At 43.7% G+C, this 6151-nt stretch overlaps 1 pseudogene; it reads right to left on the bottom strand.

Moving 5' to 3' along the window:
- Nucleotides 1-1203: 1203 nt before the first annotated feature.
- LOC126285596 (5S ribosomal RNA) lies at nucleotides 1204-1321 on the bottom strand (annotated as a pseudogene).
- Nucleotides 1322-6151: the final 4830 nt, after the last annotated feature.

Raw genomic sequence — 6151 nt, 5'->3', positions numbered from 1 at the left:
CCAACAGATAAATGTGCACCTACGGTAGCTGCAGAAAAAAATGGTTCAAATGGCTCTGAGCACTATGGGACTCAACTGCTGTGGTCATTAGTCCCCTAGAACTTAGAACTACTTAAACCTAACTAACCTAAGGACATCACACACATCCATGCCCGAGGCAGGATTCGAACCTGCGACCGTAGCAGTCGCACGGTTCCGGACTGCGCGCCTAGAATCGCGAGACCACCGCGGTAGCTGCAGACATCGTTGCTTAGTCTATTAGTCAAGGTGCATCAGTTCCCCTATGAATAGAATGTTGTGCTCACTCTGGCTTCTCTGCTATCTTCCTCAGACATTTTAAAGAACTTATTTAGTAAAAATGTTTCACTCTTTCGCATCTTGTAGGTTCATTCGTCAGATTCACAATGAACTGCCTATCGTAACTATATCGGTCATACTCATAGTTACTCTGGTACGCCTCGGATTAGTAACACACGGCATGAATGTTCAAATAACTTACCGGAATGCAGCCAAGTGACGTTGTCGATCACCACCGGTGTTTCGACAGGACGCCCTTCCAGTTTCAAGGTTAAACTGCAGTAAGCGCTGTGCAAGAGGAAGCGACGTTTTAAATTTGCTTACCCGCCGTTTACTTGTAGCAACTTTGCCTTGAAAATGGTACTGGTGGTTGTCGACGATTTCACTTGACTGGATTCTCGTAAGGTATTTGAACACTGTATGCGTCGGGAGGAATTCAGGTCTCATCTTATCTACCTCTACTGGTAAGAAATGTGTCGGTGCTTGCGAGGTTTGAATAAACATCGCAGCAGTACAGTAAGGTTCCAGTGTTCGGTGTCGTTTTCGCTGAAGTGTCGGGACCAAAATATTGTTGCACGCTTGCCAAAGTTGTGCATCATGCTAGTTGTCCTGCCACCAATCACAACAAGAAATGCGCTGACCCATCTGTTGTTTGTGAAAGAATTCATTACACTAATCGACACTTGGATTTTGTTTCGAAGGAATTGTTTCGGTTTCATTTAATGATTGATTCACAAACTTAACCCCTCACGAACAGTCCCATAGGCGTCACTGGATGCGGATATGGAGGTGCATGTGGTGACCACACCGCTCTCCCAGCCGTATGTCGGTTTCCGAGACCGGAGCCGCTACTTCTCAATCAAGTAGTTCCTCAGTTTGCCTCACAAGGGCCGAGTGCAGCCTGCTTGCCAACAGCGCTCGGCGGACCTGATGGTCACCCATCCAAGTGCTAGCCCAGCCCGACAGTGATTAACTTCGGTGATCTGACGGGAAGCGGTGTTTCCACTGCGGCTAGGCTGTTGGCCGATTGCTTCACAAATTTCGGTTTTTTCTTGGGTTTGGCTGGACGGAGCTTCATGGTCGCAGTTCGACTGGGAATTTCATTCAGTAACTACCCGGCATTTGGCGATGTTTGAACGTTACCGTGGCTCGGAGTCTAATACTATATCTAGAAGTTCTGTGATAAATCTCTCGGGAAAAGCCTTTGACGACGCAGTCAGAGATAGGTTTAAATTTTGAACCGACTCTCAAGCGTTTGCCAATGATCCATTTTAAACTAACTTCTGATGTTGCAGAGGAGGCTACGTGGGGGGCATGTCGTGTGTTGACTGGTGCACGTTCTCCCAAAGGTGATATCATAGCATCTGAGAGGGCTGCTTACGTTCACTTACAGTTGACCCGGATGCTGTTATTCCACCTGCGCATAAGAGCGATGCTACCGTTATTCTCGACAAGTAGGCTTACGTTCAAAAAATGCAGTGTTTACAGTTTTATTCAGCTTATCGCAGGATCGGTGCTGACCACACAAAAAATGTTGAGAGGAAGACTAACAGCCTCCTGAAAAAAGTTCCTCGTCGCAGGAGACTCCCAAGAGTCTAAATTCTTGTTGTGCTGTTGCCCCTAGGTTATATGGCCTCCTTAAAGCCCACTTGGAAAGAGTTCCATTCGCCCGGTTGTAACATTGGAGTACCGACAAATTGTGTAGCAAAACACCTTGCTACGTTCTTGAGCCCTATGATAGTTCGGCGTAAGCACCACAGTAAGAGGTTGGGCGATTTCTTATGTCGTTTAGAGGGAATACTTTTAAATGACTGACATTCTAGTAAGTTTTGATGTAGTCTTTCTTTTCACTAGTGTCCCTCTGTTTCATTCGTTACGGTTGATTTTGCTTCTGTGTGTTGCTAAGTTAACGAGTCTATTTCGACAGCAGTTGACTTCCACTTACTTTCTGTTCAGTGACCAGTACGAGGTAACAAAGGGAGCTGCAATGGGGAGCCCGTTGTCATCTAATATTACCACTTCGAGGAATCTGCCTTCGAGGCAACGCCTTTGAAACCTGCACCAATTTCATATATGCAGACGATACTTTTGTTGTTTAGCCCCATGGCAGTGAGAATTTGGACGACTTTTTACAACACATGAATTTAATCCATCCAAATATTTGTTTCACGATGGAGATGGAAAAGGATGGCCGTCTTCTCTTCCTTGATGTGTCTGTCCGGAGGAAGGTTGACAGTATGTTCGGACTTGCTGTTTATAGGAAGCCTGTTCACACTTACTGGTATCTGCAGGTTGACTATTGTCATTGTCCGGCTCGACGTGAAGGGGTACTCTTACCTTGGTCCACAAGCCTATATCTTCTCGGTCAATGAAAATTTGGCAGCTGAGTTGGCCTATCTCGAAGTCATCTTTCGTCTGAATGATTATAGTGAAAGACGTGCATTGCTCTGCCGAGCAACTCTGTGCCCGGATGAGTGTTGATAATAAAGGGATAATTTCGAACAGGATTAGTGTATTTTGCGGAAATATGATGTGAAGTGCCTTTTTCGACCACCATATAAAACCAAGGTTCTTGGAGTTTCCGTAAAGGATCTCTTGATTTGCGGAAGGCGGGCGCCTATCGTGTTCATTGCAGCAGGGCTTGTCATATATTGGTACGAGTATCAGGACTGTGGAGGACCTATGCTCTGAGCATAAGCGGCACATAGACTTAAAAGAGCCGAACAAATCTGCCATTGCAGAACATTGTCTTGGGACCGGTTATCCCACGAAATATAACAACATGGAGATTCTGGCATACACCTCCAGCTATTGGGATAGTGTTATTAAGGAGGCTGTTGACATTAAATTAGCAAGTAACCTTATAAGTAGAGATGTTTAGATTCTGCTTGGAGTCGTGCTCTCTCCCTTGTCAAAAATCACAGGGGCAGCATTAACGCTACGTTACCTTCTAACTTCTAATGTCGGTCATCAATGGATTGTGGTGGCGCTAGTGTTCATAGTTTGTGTGCGTGTTATCGACCCGGAGTTTCTCTGAAAACAGAGTTTTGAGACTCGATTGTACAATGCCTAATTTCTTAAGTTATGCCTTAAAAATTACAATGTGTGATCCTATGGAAAGGCGATGATGTCACTAGCCTTGAATTTTGTATACAACGGGAGAAAGATCTCACAGAGCATGAAATTCGGACTGATTACAATGAGATGGTTCAAATGGCTCTGAGCACTATGGGACTTAACATCTATGGTCTTCAGTCCCCTAGAACTTAGAACTACTTAAACCTAACTAACCTAAGGACAGCACACAACACCCAGCCGTCACGAGGCAGAGCAAATCCCTGACCCCGCCGGGAATCGAACCCGGGAACCCGGGCGTAGGAAGCGAGAGATTACAATGAGAGACAGGAGTTGCCACGAGTTTACGTTTGGTGCATGTTAGGTCAACTCACAGCTGCATGTGAGATATTGCCAACATATTGAATTTTTCTTTAAACCTGGGACATCTGTATGTTTCTACAATTTCGGGAAAGTGGGTTGCATAAACAACGCGTTTACTTCTGCTCATGGGCACTAACGGTACAGTGAGAATGAAGTATTCGTAACATCCATTGTATATCCCAAATGGTTCGAGACAACGAAGCGAGTTTTTGGCAAATGGTAGCACACACAGACTAGAATATCTTTCCATGTCGTTAACATGAGAAACTTTCTTATCTGCCGCGGTACGGATGTAACTGCAGACTTTATCTATGAAATAATGTAATTTTTAAGATTGATCGACAACTGGTGAAATGGGAATTAGTGAGCCTTTCAACAACGTAAGTGAAGAAATTAAACTTTAATTTTTGTAACAAGAATGTGCTTTTTCATAATCTGTTGACCTGGCCTGTCATGTTTCTCATTTACCAAAAGATTGTTTCGGCATTCTATCCCAACCGCAACTTGTTAGCATGTTAGTGGGGTGACATTGTGTGAACTTCTCTGTGTTTGGGCAAAAGAAGCAAATTTTGAAGTGGCATCAATCGAAATGTAGGTGTTCCTGAAATTCCTGAAACAGTAATTTACTAAACAAGGAACAGAGGACCAGTCAGGTTAATACTAATGGAAAAACCACATTCTGGATATAAAAATAGACGTGTAATTTTTTCACGTATATTGCTGCAGAATCACACTAATTCTCATTTAACCAACTATTGATGATCCTTAAGAAATTAACTTATGTCATTTAAAGAATTTATAGGTAATCGTTAACGCGGTAGATAAAAAGAAATTCGGGTGTTCACGACATGGAAAAGTATCTCCTCTTTGTGTGCTGTCATTTGACAAAAACTCATCTGGAATAGCTTAACAGATATAATGGATGTTATGAATGTTTGATTCTCCTTCCATGGTTTGCATACAGGAGTGGAATCAATTTTCTCGAGACTGGAGGAACATAAAGATCTCCTTCCAAGTTTAAAAAAATGGTTCAAATGGCTCTGAGCACTATGGGACTCAACTGCTGTGGTCATTAGTCCCCTAGAACTTAGAACTACTTAAACCTAACTAACCTAAGGACAACACACACATCCATGCCCGAGGCAGGATTCGAACCTGCGACCGTAGCAGTCGCACGGTTCCGGACTGCGCGCCTAGAACCGCGAGACCACCGCGGCCGGCCCTTCCAAGTTTAACGAAAGATACAGCATGTTAGCTACATCTCATACGCAGTGATGAATGTGATCTAAGCTGCACCAAACGTAAACTGATAACTATTCCTATCTTTCACTGGAATCTGTTCGAATTCTATACAGTGCGATTTATGACAACTGCTCTCAGAGCAACGGGTGTCGCCCACCGCCGGTCGCGTGTCCGAGCTGGTCGGCATCGGCAGCCGGTCGGCACTGTGTGTACTCTGATTGGAAAACACAGGGCCGGTTCGTGCCGTCAAGCCCTGGCCTCCTCTACACAGGTAACCCGCTTTCAACGTGCGTGTGCATTTCGCCGGTTGCACTGACACCACAAGTCGTGGACAGGCGCTCTTTAAAATGGTGCTCGAAGAGCTTGTCAGACTTTCAACCTCGATTGATGGCAAATACTTCATTATCGCAACGTAGTAGAGCAACATTTCTTGCATCTAAGCGTGAATTGCAATCGCGAGAAAGATAAGCAAAAGCGGTGAACACGTTGAGTGTACCCTACTTTGTCAGCAATGCGACGAGTTTCGCTTTCCGCCTTAGCAGTATTTGTATCGTCATTCAATCATACGTAAACAGTTTTCCGTCCACCTGCCCTTCCTTTGGGTCACATGAATGAGGATATTGAAAAACCCCAAATGTACAACAAAGTAAGCATTTCAGCACGTACAAAATAACGTTACAGATCTTGAAATTATGCCGAAATTCCATTTTTCTTTTCATTTTTCCTTAAAGTGAATGTAGAGGGCTGAATTCCAATGCTCTGTAGGCAATCCTAATATGTTTACTTCACGTTATGTAAAAATTTAGTTACTCAACATGTGGGCTTTTCCAATATTTTTTAATAAATAAACACAAATTTATACTTCACTCACACTTTTTTGCTAATATGGACGGAAGTCAAGCAAGTTATGGCTATTTTCCATTATATTTGACAATATGCTTCACACATGTTTCATTTTTTGACACATATTGGCCAGTTGTATATGTTCTTGATGATTCGGTAAGAATGATAGAAATTGCCTTAGGTCATCCATTTTATTCTCATTTACGGGCACATGACTGTGATTAGTCTGACGTGCAAGGATTAGTGGTTGGTTGGTTGGTTGGTTTGGGGAAGGAGACCAGACAGCGAGGTCATCGGTCTCTTGGGATTAGGGAAGGATGGGAAAGGAAGT

The sequence above is a fragment of the Schistocerca gregaria genome, chromosome 8, assembly GCF_023897955.1.
Source record: "Schistocerca gregaria isolate iqSchGreg1 chromosome 8, iqSchGreg1.2, whole genome shotgun sequence".
In the NCBI taxonomy this organism is placed as follows: Eukaryota; Metazoa; Arthropoda; class Insecta; order Orthoptera; family Acrididae; genus Schistocerca; species Schistocerca gregaria.
The sequence above is the reverse complement of the archived record's forward strand: the minus strand, read 5'-3'. Positions and strand labels throughout refer to the sequence as shown.